We start from the raw sequence: 16021 nt of genomic DNA, 5'->3' as shown, positions 1-16021 counted from the left end.
AGGCCCCTGTGGTGTCGCAGGGACGTGCGGGTGAAACGGGCCAGGGCTGGGGGGGGGGTTGGGGGGGGGGGGCTTGATTCGTAGCATTCGCCCATTTCTGTGGTGTTAATACTCCTGAACACTTGACCGTGGGGTCTCACGAGCCCTGCCGGCCAGCTCCAGTCACGGCCAGATGCTGCAAAGATAATCAAGTGATCTTATCATGTGGCCAGTGGACAAATATTTGTTAATTACTTCCTCCATCCGTCTACTCATCAGACGTTACCTCTGACAGCACCAAAGGCCTTAGATTACACCGGGCAAGAGCTGGAATCCAGAGGAAATGGTTTCCCGGAGCCTGATGGAGAGGTCTGGGGGGAGCTGACAGAGCCCCTCATGAGCGACAGTTGCCTTGCCTCCGGTCACACTCGGGGCTCAGGGCGATGCAAGCCCGCCGAGCTCTGTGGGTTCCCCGGGAGATGCTCCCGGTGGTGACACCCACAGGGTAACACAGATCCTGATCGCCACAGATTCCAATGAGAATTCTTGGGGACTGATAACAAAGAAAGAGAGGAGTACCAGGGAAGCAGCAGATCACGGGAATAAAGATTTGGCTTGGTCGGAAAGGGGTGACATTATGAAATGGCTCCTCGGCAGGGGGTCAATTACAAGGTAGAATCCGTCGACTTGCGGGTGACTGTAGCAACCCCATTTTATAGGGAGCTTCTGACTAAAATAATTAAGGGGATAAAAACACAAACAATGAAAGCCACACGTGTGGCTACTGTGGATGTTTTAGAAACATGTGCCAGGCCAGTCCTGCAAGGAGGAACGACGCAGTGTGTGCAGAGCTGTGATGCCCTCGGGGCCAAGCCTCCTCTCGCCGGCCCGTCAGAGTGCGCTCCAGCCTGTAAGACGTCCGGGGTCCCGTTGACTGCAGGGAAAAAATACGCGGCTACAAATGAGTCACTGGCACCATAGTGGTCACCTTAGCTCAAGACAGTGAATCCAATGCAAGCCAGGGAGAGAGGGTTCTAAGCCTCGGTCAGGCTCCTGATGGGAAAGCATCACCTGGGCAGGGCTGGCCCAAAAGAGAAGACAAACTTCAAACTGGGAAGAAAAAGAGTCAGATAGAATGTTATATCATCAGAAAGGAATTATTCTTTTTCCGCTACGGGCATGGTGCATTATACCAAAGGTTAGGGGAATCTATTCTGGTGTTTTACAGAAACTGGAGGGCAGCCCACCTGACTCCATCACACTCTTCTGGACCCCACCTGTTCAGAGCATCCCCTTCCCATCCATCTCCCTTCTGGAATATTCTGCCACCTCGTGAATCCCTCTCTCTCATCAGATCTCTGCTGCCTAGGGGACCCAGGACCTTCCAAGCAGGAAGACCAGGCACAGCCAACATGTCCATTTAGACCGACAATGTGAACCCGTCTTTATTATTTTTTTAAGCTTTTATTTTTTTTATTTTTATTTTATATTGGAGTCTAGTTGATTACCAATGTTGCGTTAGTTTCAGGTGTATAGCAAAGTGATGCAGTTATACATATACATGCATCTACTGTTCTCCAAATTCTGAATCTCTCTTTAACGCAGAGCTGGCAGGGTTGCCGAGGGGCAGGCTTGCTTCTCTGTGTCCTGCCCACACCCTCTCCGAATGGCATTTACTTAATTAATGTTTTTCATGGGAGTGTCTCAGTGTTCCCATATATTTACTGAACTATTTGCCGCTGCAAGAGAAAATGATTGTTTTTATTTACCTGAAGTTTGAATATCGTCCATTGTCTGTTTTACTATTCAAAATTCCAGCACTTTAATAATCTTATGATCTGTGACTTGAAAATCTACGTATATTCATAATTTTGTCAAATAATTGTTTACTGGGATTATTTCAGTCTGTAATTGTTTCTCTTTTTTCCCCTGTGAAACACACAGCACCCCAACTCCTTTGCTCAATTCTCAGGAAGGGGAAAGCATAACATCAGTTATCCCTGGGAGATGAAAGGAGAATATCGCTCTAAGTCCTCACACCGTTCTGTAAAACGCTACATTTGTCTGCCTGTTGATCCCTAGGATTTAAAGCTCAACTTAGCGCCTGAGACCAACACTGTGAGCTGTGGGAAGTTACCCTTCTCAAGTTTGGTATTTGGAGGCCAGACGGGTAGAAACGTTCCTCTGAGTCTCGAACCACCTGGGCTAAGAGCACAGACAGGGAAGGGCCCCAGGAGGGAGGGTTTCGGGAGACTGGCCGGGCTTCCTGGGGGACATTGCTTTCCCTGCCCTTCTGACAGCATCACCTCGTCTCTGAATGCAAAAGAAGGAACAAAATCAGTCTGGAGCCACCGCATGAGGCAAGAAGTGAGGCCTGGCCAGGAGAGAGTTTCTCCATCTTTTGTTTGGGTTTGGTTTGCTTTTCCTTGTGTTTGGATCAGTTGGGTGGGTCCCGGAAGGAGTGAGAACCTCCTCTGGCTTCAGTCTTAACCCGGACCCCTTGGGCTGCTTTTCCTGGGGGCGCATGAGGAAGTTTCTGGAGGCTTGCAGGGGAGGTGCTGTCACTCTGGGAAGAGGGGGCACCCACGGAGGGCCCCCCACCCCCAAAGAGGGACTTCATGAGGATTTACCTGGGCTGCTTGGTGGGAATCATCACATCTCACAGACGGATAGATGCAGAGGTTCTTGACTGCACTCCTCACCTGGGCTCATGGAGCCACAATTCATCTCAGCCTCGACCTCACCCCCCAGCCTTTCCTGACTCAAAACCACTCTCACTTCCCAGAGAGCTCGGGAAGATGGCTGTTTAGAAGTGAACCGACAGGTATTTCTCAAACACCCCGTCTCTGGGAGCATCTCCATCTGTACACAGGGCACCCGAGAAGCTGGCCGAGGCCACCACATGCCCGCAGCTGTCACCCAGCCCCAAGCTGGACGTGAACCTGGAGCTCGGCATCCTTTCCCGGGGAGAGAGTGCAAATCAACCCCACGCACGCAGAGTGCAGGGCAGACCTGGCAGTAAATGCTGAATATAAGCCTCATCTGCCCGAGCAACCTGACCTCAGAAGTCCTGTCACCAAAAGCAACACAGACACGTTTTCGAAAATAGCCCCCGATCCATGTGGAACTCAATCCTGAGCGGGTTTCCTGGTAGAATGAGTGACGTACGGTAAGTGCCTGGTCTATCAGTTCACATTACCTCTGCCCGGACCGGGAATCTTCCCTGCGTTTCCAAACAGGCTCTATCGCCCTAGTGTCGCCCTTCTGGCTCCCAGGCAAGATCTCCCAACAGCCTGCTCCCTTGGTTTGCAGCCCCTTATGCTGTGGACAAACCCTGATTTCGTATTTTCTAACTCCTTCCCTTCTGAAGACCCGGAATGTATTTCAAATTGCTTCAAAGTTTCTGAATACAAAACGCATTGAAACTAATAAAACAAAAGCCACATGAATCTCAGGAGGAGTAAAGAGAGCAGCTGAAGTGTGTTTTCCTGAGGGTCCAAATGACTTTTGGGATCAAAGCCAGCACAGAACCCACTTGGGGCAGAGTTCTAGCTCAAAAGACAATTAAGTTATACATCAACGAGATTTCTGAGGCCCTTTGATTTCAGCTGCTTCTCTCTAACACGTGAAATCCCAGAAGTACAGCGTAGCTTCTGGTCTACTCGGCTGCGGTATCGGAGCCACTCAATTCTATGTAAGCAAAGAAAAATGGCTTTGGTCCCAAATTTACCTTCTTCTTAATAGCAGTGTGTTTATTGTTTAAATGCCCAAAGTCAACGTGTCTAGTAGATACTCTTATTTTGTTTCCCCTACACGTTTTTCCTAAACGTAAGGCAATTGTTGATGTGGAGAGCACGAAGGGAGTCGCCATAGCCGCCCTACAAATCAGTGATTTCCATGGTGACTGGAACACACAGCATCCAGGAGGAGGGTTCTTTTTTGAGAAGCTCACTGTCCCGTCTGAGGATTAAACATACTCCCCCATCACCAGACACCAACCCCACTCACTGCCCCGAAATCCAGTCCCGACTCTGGCCAATCGCGTGCCTGTGCGCACACGCACGGGTCCAGGGGTAACATTGTAACAGTGACCAATGGGTTTTGTGAAAACCCCACCGGATTCAGACAAAGGCAGGATGGGTTGCTGCCTACGTGATCTAATTTCACCCCTAAATCCACGGTGTGTTCCAGGACAGCCCGCTGGGCTCATCGGGGTGTGAGCCGGGCATACTTGGCATTTGCTCCTCAGGAAAGTGGCCAAGTGGGGGAAGGGATGGATTGGGAGTTTGGGATGAGCAGATGCAAACTATTATATACAGAATGGATAAACAACAAGGTCCTACTGTATAGCACAGGGAGCTATATTCAATATCCTGTAAAACATGATGGAAAAGAAATTTAAAAGAATGTATATGTGTGTATAACTGAGTCACCTTGCTGTACTGCAGAAATTAACACAACACTGCAAATCAACTCGACTCTGCAATAAAGAAGAAAGTGGCGCAGAGTGACTCGAACCAGACCCTCCTCCCCCGGCGCCTCCTGGGACAGGGTCCCTCCTCTGTCCTTTGCCTTTGCTCCTCTTCCATTTGTCCCCAGGACATTCTGATTCCAGGGTTGCACTGGACACCAACACTCTGCTTTAGAAGACGGTGGGTTAGTAGTCTCGAGGCCATTTTCCAGCCAGCCCTTGTGTCTGGGTTCCAACCTCTCCTTCCCACCTCTCCACAGAGGCCCCACTTGTGGAGATGTCCCCCCCGGAGCCCCCTTGGGAAAGGTCACCTCGGGATCTACACTGCTGCTGTAGGTGGTTTCCTCTGACACCCTCGGGCAAGGGTGTCAGCCCTTCCTGTCCAGAGACACACAGAGTCCACACCTCAGGCCTTTCCTTAGGAAAGAGCCTGAGAATCTGGATTTTATGAAAGGAGACTGTGATACGGTGTCACGAGCCACCCGCATCCAGGGGCATCCTCTCACAGGGACTGATTTTCCTCCAGCACCTCCCTCTCGCCCTCTTTTGACACTACGGGGCACAGTGCTGGAAAAGGAGATGCCGTCTCAAGACCAAGTCTACTGGGACGTTCTCACATGTGGTTTCTAGTTTCCAGAGCATCCAGCGCTCAGGAGAGGACTTGGATTCCAGGCTACGTGACTTTCCCCAATGAACTGGAAGCTGCGCCTGCAACTAGACCACCAGGTAATTAAAGATTAAGTTGGAAAACAGGAGAAGTAAGATTTCTGCTTCAAAATGGAAGTGAGGGATGTGGGTGGAATATGGGAATTCCGTGGGATCCCTCCCTGTAGTAACACGTTCAGTGATACTGTCCTATGTAGAAAAAACAGAGACCCAGACCCTACAGAAGTCAATGCTGGGGTCACCTGCCAAGAAAAGCACCCCGGCACACGGCAGCAGTTGGAGACCTGGGTGAGGAGAATGGATGCCCTGCGTACCAGCCTGGCGACCAGCCACGGCCACGAGGCTTCGTGAGTCACTCTTACCTTGCTTCACTCTTACCATTTCATATGATTTAAAAGGTATTTCCTCTTTCTGTTTACTATAAAAAATTATAGCATGTATGGATGGTGGGAAAAATTGCCCTTTATTCCATGAATTGCCAAATAGCAGGGCGGCAGGACTGAGTGAGAATGACGGTGGACTGCCCATCGCCCAGAGATCCTAGACTCAGAGCCATGACCCCATGGCATCAACGGCAGGGGAGACGGTTGTGTGTGACTCCGGATTTTTCTTCCGTTCGTTAGAAAGTGAGCACGCTGGCAACTGTTCGCAGGGGAGCTGCGTTCTGTTACGGGCGGCCCCAGAAGGAAGAAGTGAGTGTAAATTGAACTGGTGGCCAAGAGGACGATACAAGGGGCTCCCACCTGAGTAGCCGCAGCCACGCCTCCCGGCTTCATTAAGCAAACATCCTACTTCCTGCCCACAGGGTAGAAGGCACGTGCACCTGACTGGCTTCATCACAGTATCTTAAATCCCTGGTCAGCAGGTGAGTCCACTGTGTGAGCACGAGCTGAAAACTGGGCAGGGAGTTTGTCTCCTGGGCACCTGTAAGGTGAGTGCACACGAGCATCTGACGGTGGCCCTTGAGAGGAGCCCCAGGAACTGACCATGAACTCTCACTGCAGAGAGTCCCGCAGAGGCCCCGACCCTGGTGGCCTCTCCTGAGGATTGGGAATTCAGGTTTCCCCATTTTGGCCGAGTTCATCAGAGGCCATTTCTGTGGCCTGCAGAATAGAACCTAAAGTAACACGCTGGGCACTGCCCTCTGACAGAGGAGCCATGGCCTTCAGAATTGCAGAGGGAGGAAGAGCGAGGTTTCCTGAGGAACTGGCCTTTCATCCTTAACTCTAGGGCGGCTGATCCAGACAGTTCATGGCGACCCTAATTCTTGACTGTGCCCAGAGACATCAGTAAGAAATGGTACTCAGGATGGCCAGATAGGGTCTGGTGGAGAAGCGTTTTAGTCCAACCACACTGCCGGATTCCTCGTCTGCTTTCAGGGGAGCCCTTTTTAGGTGGACCATGAAAAGAGCAGCCTCAGTAGGATCACTGACATCTTCCTAGGTCCCCAAAGTGTAAACAGACGACTTCCAGACTTCAAATCCACCCTTGCGGGCGGCGATGCCTTACTTTCTCTGTAGCAGCGGCCAAGGGAACGAACTTGGAACCAAAACTTACCAGACCTGATTCTCTGAGCCTTTCGCTGGTCCTTCAGGGAGAATTTCTGGGGGGCAACTTTTCTTCCTTATCTTTGGAGAAAGGCCAAGAATGGAGGGAAAAACCAAGTCTCTGATACAGATCTCGCTGTGTTGCATTTTCTGGAAGTAACACTCTTGTTGTCTGTGGCTGGAAGATGGGAAGAGAAGAAACACAGACGAAGTGAAGACCTGTCCTAGCACCTGGCCGGCTGTGCCAGCCCCTGCCTGCCCAACCCCAGGACTCTTCTAGTGCTAGGTTTCTGCATCCTTTGCCTAGGTCTGGGGGAAATTTTCCATATTTTTACCCAAATTCCGGGTCTGGCCCTGTACTACCCCGGATCCTAGATCTGAGTCCTGATTCCAGCTACTCCGCCTCTGTCTCGTGCCCCCAGGCAGGGTTCTTCCCAGCCAGGGACACGAGGTACTGAACCACTTGTATCCGACCCAATCAGGACTCTGACAGCACTTACCTCTTCTAGACGCCTCTCCCGGCACCTGTCCTACAGGAACGCAGGCTTGCCCATCACCCTTCCTGCCCAGACCCTTCCCATGGCTCAGAATACTTGTGTTCTCAGGGCTGTTTCCTCCCGTATCCGCCCGGAATCTGCTGTGACACTGTAACCTGCAAGGGAACGGGATCTGTGGGAAGGTCTTTCCTACCGAGAGGCTTTTCGAGGGTCGAGACACAACAACAAACACGGTTGAATGAACAGAAGAGCGAACGACCGAATGGGAGAGTCTGTTCAGATCCACTGAAAATCTGCCTTTTGTTGTTGAGGCCTTAAAAGCCCTGTCGCATGCTGGCCCGTACTCACAGAGTGAGGCTGCTGGGGAAAGAACCATTTTCCAAGTAAAAGTCTCGGTGGAGCGAGGACCGGGGGACAACGCCTGTCACACAGTAGGTGCTTGGTGAGTATTTGTCTATTTGTGAGTGAATAAATGGCTCAGGCAGAAAGGCTGATAGGGGTGGTTTATACAGACCCGGTGAATCTGCGATATCTCGGGGGTTCTGTTTTCACGGCGGTTTAGCTGTTTTAGGTGCACAGTGGGTTTCGGGGAAAGGGATTTCTTTCCTGTGGGATTCACAATGGAGATGGAGGAGGCCGGGGGAAGGACGGTTCTAGTTCACAGCCGTGGTGACAAGACTTCTCTCTGATGGTGATGGATATTGATTTTTTTCCTCCTCTTCTTGGCCTGTAACGTCCTAAATCACTTCCTTTGTGCAATTGCGCAGACACGTGGCCTGGCTTCCACAGCGAGGCACCCGAAGGCTGGGGCTCCGCGGGGGTGGGGCGGCGGGCGCATTAGAAGCGGCGGGGGGACCCCGGCCAGGACGAGCAGATGGTGCCTAGACACGGCTCCCCATCCTGGGCAGCTTTCTCCATAATGGAATCCACATTAAAAATGATACTATCTTCACTTTTAAAGGCCCTAATGGATGATATTTATGTCTGTGAAATATGTTCCCGACTGAACCATACATGGCATATAAAGAGCAAGCCATCGGGGGCGGGGGGGGGGACGCAGCGTCACGGCGAAGACAGCAGTCGTAGATAAATCTCTTTTCCAACCAGCCGATCAGTAAAATATGTTTTAATACGTGACAAAAGTATAGTTTGTCAGTTTTCCCCACAGAATATGGCGAGTAGTTGAGCTTTAATATGATTTGACACAGCCTTGTGATATTTTCTGCCATTCTTGTTCTTAGCAAAGTGGTCTAAAAATGCATCCATAATTTATTTATGGGCCTGTCAGTTAACTCATGAATAACCAGAATGTTTCCGAGGGCATTAAGAATGGAGTCTCCTGCCTTTCTCTGGGAAGTACCCCCGTCTGTATCCTGGGGAAGTTAAGAGACGACTTAACAGCCCTTCGTGCCGGAGAGGCAGGAGACACGGGCCCAATCACCCATATTTACTAGCTCATCTCAAGACTTAAAGTATGAGGCTGAATAACTTATGGTATTTATCTAAAATTTCAGAAGCTTTAGATCCTTCTCAGTAAGGACTTAATATTTACAAAGAAGCAAAGTTATTAACTGGATGCTGAATGAAGAGCATTTAACATTAGGACATCTCTAACATCCAAAATGTAAGTAAATAACGATGTTCTCAGAAATTCGAATTCAACTGCATGACTCCACAGTGAACTCCTAGGAAAATGAACCTGAACCAAGTTCAACGCATTAATTTAGCGTCATGTAGTATTCTCCCCAGTAAGAGCAAGGAATCTTAACAGACCCGCAAACTATTTGCATTTTCAAATATCGAAAAAGAAAGTTGTAGTTTGCTATTATTTTAGCTTAGGTCCAAAAGAAAGAAGCAGCCATTCCTCTCTGATTCTGGCCATTGTTAATAACCAAACCAAATCACTAATAAATAGCAACCCCAAACGACCACAATTATTAATAAATCACCAAATCATTAAAGGTGAATGAAGGTTGGTGTCAATCTACCCCGCCCAGAATCCCAGGACTCTGCCCTGCTTGGTGGGCGGACCAGGGCTCCGGGCACTTGGGTGTGATGTCTGCTTGCTATTTTGACAGTTAGGCATCAAAAACTGCACATTTGCTTGAACTCAGACCTGTTGCTTTAAATATCATTTGCACACACACAGTGCTGGACTGCAGGTGGACATCTTTTTATAGTCCTTCACTAGTTCAAAATCAAACATTTCCATCCCAATTCAGTGTTAAGACTATAGTAACCACAGACACAGCGTAGTGAGTCTAAAATCTACGTCATATGCACCCTTCATGCATAGATGCCGAACAGTGAATTGATAATCTGTTAGAAAAGCATTCAACACCCCAGGCAAAAGACTGTAAGAAGTGACAGGGAGGAAGTGGCATTTCATTAAATAAGGACCATAAGGTACAGAAAGATGCAGGCTTTTACTGCATTTACCATGTGTCGTTGAATTTCAGTATGAATCTCTACCACAGCACGACCTCTCTCTGATTTAGTCTGGATTTACACACCAGCTCTGAGTGTATTAAAACGGTGATTAAAACATCTTGAATGATTCACTGTTTGCTAACCCTCCTGCAATGATCAATTTCAGCCTTAAACTTGGCTCATTCTGTATTTCTCAGCCCCATCGGGAATAGTAACTGGCTTGAGGAATCCATTCCCTGCACCCTGACCGACCAAGGCTTCTGATGATGCTGGTAACGGTGAGGGGAAGAGCCCACCCAGGGCTGGGGGCCTGCGTTACCGCTTTAACCCTCAGAGCAACCCAGGATCGGTGCTGTCAAGATCCTCATCTTACAGATGAGGAAACACGCTGAGGAAGCTTCACTGCCTTAACCCGAGTTGTCCTCACAGTTTGTAAGTGACAGAAGGATTCAGCCCAGGAAGTTTGCTTTTGGAAGCTGCTCTCTTCAGCGCTGCATTCTGGCCTCTAAATCCCATATTAGGTGTGGCTGTAACTAATGGCCAGGGGAGAAAATTCACAAACAATGGGTTTGCAGATTTTCACAAGGGTCGGTGGGTACCTGTTATAAAGAAAAGAAACATCGTGGTAAACACACAACCTTGAGTTATAGCGAGACGGCACACGTGGGACAGGTGAGTTACAGGTTGTAATAAAATGAACGATAATGAGCATATATAACTCTTGTTCATGCTGAAACGCTTAAATGACACAGCCTCAAACCCTGAACACGCTGGAGTCTGCAGTGGTTATTTTACTTCATTTTTCAAGTTTTTGGCCGCCCCGCGCGGCACGCAGAATCTTAGTTCCCTGACCAGGGATCGAACCGGGGCCGCAGCAGTGAGAGCATAGAGTCCTAACCACTGGACCGCCAGGGAATTCCCTGCAGTGGTTATTTTCGACGGTGGTAATCTGCCAAATTCATGATGCTTATTCGTCTGCTCAAAAACCATCTGCAGCTCCTTACTCTCTTCAGGAGGAAAAGAGTTCCTGGGCCAGGCAGCAAGGACCCCCGTACCCAGGCCTCCCGCTTTCCCACGGGCCCTTCTTCCGCTGGTCTTTGACGTGTCTGGCTGCTGGACACGTCCAAGGCCCCTTCGGCACACTCCCAGCGCCCCCCCACCACTCATTCTGGATTCTGGTCTGAATTCTGCTCTTCTATCAAGCCCTGCCTGAAGAAATAATGAAATAGGCGAAAAAGCTACATAAACCTCTTGTTGGGTTGATTCTCTTGTTATCAGGAAAAGCAGATTTAGGGAGGGTCATCCACCAAGTTGACGAAAGAAGAGCCAGGATTTGAACGCAGGTCCTCGGAACCCAGAGCCAGGCCCTCACCCTCTGTCTCCACTGGGCCCCAGGACGGCTTCTAGGCCTTTGGGGTTTAACCCCTTTTTCTGAACTCGTGGCACTGAGGAAAGACTAGACAGGCAGACGCCCCTTCTCCGGGGCCGCCCCCACGGGGGTGCCCGCTGGACCCGGAGCCGCGTGACAGAAGCCCCTGCGCGATCACGACCCACCTCCTCTGCAGGGCACCTGCCAATTCAAGAGTCTAGTCCCGGAAGATGTACCCTGAACTCACCCAAGAAAATTCCAGTCTACAGGTTCAGTTTTTAGTAGTTGAAAAATAATCTGCTACGTCCAAGATTACCCTGAAAGCAAATATTTCAAATCCCCCATTTTCCGCCCCACACACTGGAGCCAGGCTGCCTCTGAAGGCCCTGTTTGGTGGGGTTGGGACCCTGTGAACAACTGGCAGGACGCTGGAGGGGACCCTGGAGCTGGCTAGCGGGGCCTGAACGTGATGATGTTGGGACTGATGTGCGTTTGCGGGCAGGGACGTAGGGGGCCCTGGCGCTGGGGTTTGGCGAGCTGAGTACCCCCTTCTCCCCCAGCCGGGTCTGGACCACGTGCTGTGGCCAGAGGTTGTGATGTGAGCGGCTGGGGGACAGAGCTACTGATGGCAGGTTGCTGAGGGGCAGGATGGGGATGAGAAGGTGCTGGGTCAGGAACGGCCCGTGAGATACAGAGGCCGGTTCTCCAGCTTAGGATCGCCAAGGGCGACGCTTTTGTCTCCGGAAAGTTCCAGGCGTGAAATTCGTCTCAATCTGGAGGATCTCAGAAAGTATTTGCTTTGGAAGTTATTTTCTGATTAAAATTCAGGTGAAATTTACTCTTGAGAATGACTTATTTGGGCCGTTGGTGGGGAGGTAGGTATAGGGGAAGGATCGGGGGGGGGGGAAAGAGAAAAGCCGAAACCCATGCCTGACGCTGGAATTCATTAGCTGCGTGATCTCAGTTGCATCATTTAATCTTCCTGTCTCGATTTTCTTATCTGCAGAGGATTATAATAAATAACTGCTTTATCCATTTCATAGAGCGATTAGGGTGTAAATGATCTAATAATTATATAAGTGCTTTAAAAACTAAAGATCTGTGAAAATACAAGCTGGGATTTGCATGTTCACTGTATCACTGTTGGGATTTATTCATTCATTTTCTTAATAAGCATTTATTAAGTGGACCATAGAGCAAAACATCAGAGTCATTTTGGGGAGAGCAAATTTAGCCGGCACGTTCATATAGACGTTTTGTATGTGCAGACTGTGAATCTAAGAGAGGAGGTCGTGTCTTTAGGGGTCGCTCCCCTGTGTTTTCTGGGTTCAGCCAACACCTCGTTAAAATCGAGACTTTCTAGGGGAGCCCCTGTGATGCTGGCCAGAGATAGCTAATTGTTAAATATCCAGGAATTTGGGGAGATGGTTGTAAGCTTTCAGTAGCCTGAAATTGGTGGTGGTAGAGGGTTTACATCTTGGAAATTGGCCAGTGATACATATAAGGGCCTCCCTTACCATCCCCCTTCCCACCCCCAGGCCCCAGGGCATATTTCCGAGGCCAGAGGGAAGACGTGTGAGGACCTCCTAGGCACGGGACAAATGCTTCTTGGATGGATGACTCGTTTTCCGGTTTCTTTTCTCTGAATGGCTGACACAGCGTGGCCCCAAAGTTGAAGAAAGTCCTTCTGAGAGGCAAGACACCACGTCTGACTCAATCCCTTCAAATCTCCAACAACTTTCTTTTTTTGTTTAATAGAGAATTCTTCTCTCTGTAGTTCAGGCCTTTCCTACCTCATTTTCTCCCTGGACACGTGGGTGACCCTCGTCTCTATTCTCAGGTAGGAAGCTCTCTGCGTTGGAATTCTCCCCGGCTTTCTCTCCCAACCAGTAAAACTCAGGTATACCTTCACCCCAGAAATATTGACTGATAACCTCCAACACAGCTCAGCATTTTACACTAAGCCCCACGGAGAAATCAGAAGATAAAGAAACATTTCCATATTAGAGGAGTTCAGAATTGGCTGAATTACTAAGAGACACACACAAGGGGCTTTTCCTCACTGGTCACATTTCCCAAAGCTGCAGTTGTGTTTGGGGGTCTTCTCGGTGGCCCTCCAGAGCTCTGCTGAGTGCCTCCCACCAAGACAGGAACGGACTGGCCTGTGTAGCTTGGCCATCACGGAGAAAGGCCACGGGGCCAGAAGCAGAAGACCCAGACTTGAATGCAGCTCTACCGCCCCCTGCATACATAGGAAGAGGTCCAGGGTCCTCTCCTCTTGATGCCCTCAGATGCAGTGTGGTCCACCAGCCCTGACGCCAAGCCTGACCTCAGACCCCAAACGGCCTGAACACCAAACATTTTTCATACTCATTTGATGGTGAAACTTGTCCTGAAGCGACAGGAGGCTATTTTTAGTCCTCATTTATTCCACTTAATGTGAATATTCATCTTTCGTTGCAGAAGCCATCATGTGCTCGATTCTAGGGTGCTTCTCGAAATTGGTGGTGGTAGAGGGTTTACATCTTGGAAATTGGCCAGTGATACATATAAGGGCCTCCCTTACCATCCCCCTTCCCACCCCCAGGCCCCAGGGCATATTTCCGAGGCCAGAGGGAAGACGTGTGAGGACCTCCTAGGCACGGGACAAATGCTTCTTGGATGGATGACTCGTTTTCCGGTTTCTTTTCTCTGAATGGCTGACACAGCGTGGCCCCAAAGTTGAAGAAAGTCCTTCTGAGAGGCAAGACACCACGTCTGACTCAATCCCTTCAAATCTCCAACAACTTTCTTTTTTTGTTTAATAGAGAATTCTTCTCTCTGTAGTTCAGGCCTTTCCTACCTCATTTTCTCCCTGGACACGTGGGTGACCCTCGTCTCTATTCTCAGGTAGGAAGCTCTCTGCGTTGGAATTCTCCCCGGCTTTCTCTCCCAACCAGTAAAACTCAGGTATACCTTCACCCCAGAAATATTGACTGATAACCTCCAACACAGCTCAGCATTTTACACTAAGCCCCACGGAGAAATCAGAAGATAAAGAAACATTTCCATATTAGAGGAGTTCAGAATTGGCTGAATTACTAAGAGACACACACAAGGGGCTTTTCCTCACTGGTCACATTTCCCAAAGCTGCAGTTGTGTTTGGGGGTCTTCTCGGTGGCCCTCCAGAGCTCTGCTGAGTGCCTCCCACCAAGACAGGAACGGACTGGCCTGTGTAGCTTGGCCATCACGGAGAAAGGCCACGGGGCCAGAAGCAGAAGACCCAGACTTGAATGCAGCTCTACCGCCCCCTGCATACATAGGAAGAGGTCCAGGGTCCTCTCCTCTTGATGCCCTCAGATGCAGTGTGGTCCACCAGCCCTGACGCCAAGCCTGACCTCAGACCCCAAACGGCCTGAACACCAAACATTTTTCATACTCATTTGATGGTGAAACTTGTCCTGAAGCGACAGGAGGCTATTTTTAGTCCTCATTTATTCCACTTAATGTGAATATTCATCTTTCGTTGCAGAAGCCATCATGTGCTCGATTCTAGGGTGCTTCTCCACATCTCCTGGGTTGGTTGCATAATGCTCACTATGCGGAGTCGCCACCGCCGCGCCCTCGCCCGCCCGCCCGCCGCTCCCGGCCCCGCTCGCCCCCTCCGCCGCCCGCCCCTGCGACGACGCCACGGCCTCCCGCCCGCGACCTTATTGCCCTTCGAAAATCTGGACCCTCTGAGTTTTGAAACTCATCTGGCCCCCAGGGTTTCCAGTACCAAAGAGCGAGTCCCCACTGGAGGCTGTTTTTGGCACCCCCACTGATGGTTCGGGTCTCCTTCACACTAGGTCTCTGTCCGTCTCTGAGTCCCTTGGAGGTCTCATCACCCCAAGCTCAGCACCTGAGGTTCCTGAATCTGTAAGATTTCAGACAGAAAGAGGAATCATCCAAGGGCTAAAACACTCATTAAGAGCTTAACACCTATACCAGAGAAAACAATAATTCAAAAAGACACATGCACCCCAATGTTCACTGCAGCACTATTCACAATAGCCAGGTCATGGAAGCAACCTAAGTGTCCACTGACAGACAAATGGATAAAGAAGATGTGGCACATATATACAATGGAATATTACTCAGCCATAAAAAGGAACGAAATTGGGTCATTTGTAGAGACGTGGATGGACCTAGAGACCATCATACAGAGTGAAGTAAGTCAAAAAGGGAAAAACAAATATCGTATATTAACGCATATATATGGAATCTAGAAAAATGGTACAGATGAACCAGTCTGCGAGGCAGAAATAGAGACACAGATGTAGAGAACAAACGTATGGACACCAAGAGGGGAAAGTGGCTGGGTGGGTGGGATGAACTGGGAGACTGGGATTGACATGTATACACTAATATGTATAAAATAGATAACTAATAAGAACCTGCTGTATAAAAAATAAATAAATTAAACTAAATTTAAAAAAAGAAAAGAGCTTAACGCCTACAATATTTGGTCTCCACTGTTTTGCCCACAAGGTCAAAGTCTCCTTGGCCAGTTGGTCAGTGATGGTCTGATGTCGCAACACCCAAGAAGACAGGGCAAGTCCAATGCAGGTCAGTTCCAAGTATGAGAGTATGAGACAAAATGATGGATTTCAAGTCAGTCGAAGGGATGTGGGAGCTCTATCCACATCATAAGCAAATCCACGCACCTCACAAATGACATTGTGGAGCCCAACCAATTAACAACCAGAAAGAAGAAACTATAAAAGATGGCAATAAAATAAGCATGTGAAAGAGAATGATTTAAATACAAAATTTTAAAAGAATCTCTTGGCAAAGTTGAAGCTGCTCTTCATTCTTTTTGTTTCGTGTGCTAAACAGTGATTCTCAATTTACATTCACAGTACGGAGGTTCCTTAAAAAACTAAAAATAGAACTACCCTACGACCTAGCAATCCCACTACTGGGCATGTACCCCGAGAAAACCATAATTCAAAAAGGGTCATGTACCACAATAGCCAGGACATGGAAGCCACCCGAGTGTCCACTGACAGATGAATGGATAAAGAAGATGTGGCACATATA

The sequence above is a fragment of the Lipotes vexillifer genome, unplaced genomic scaffold, assembly GCF_000442215.2.
Source record: "Lipotes vexillifer unplaced genomic scaffold, Lipotes_vexillifer_v1.1 scaffold944, whole genome shotgun sequence".
NCBI classification, from domain to species: domain Eukaryota; kingdom Metazoa; phylum Chordata; class Mammalia; order Artiodactyla; family Lipotidae; genus Lipotes; species Lipotes vexillifer.
The sequence above is the reverse complement of the archived record's forward strand: the minus strand, read 5'-3'. Positions refer to the sequence as shown.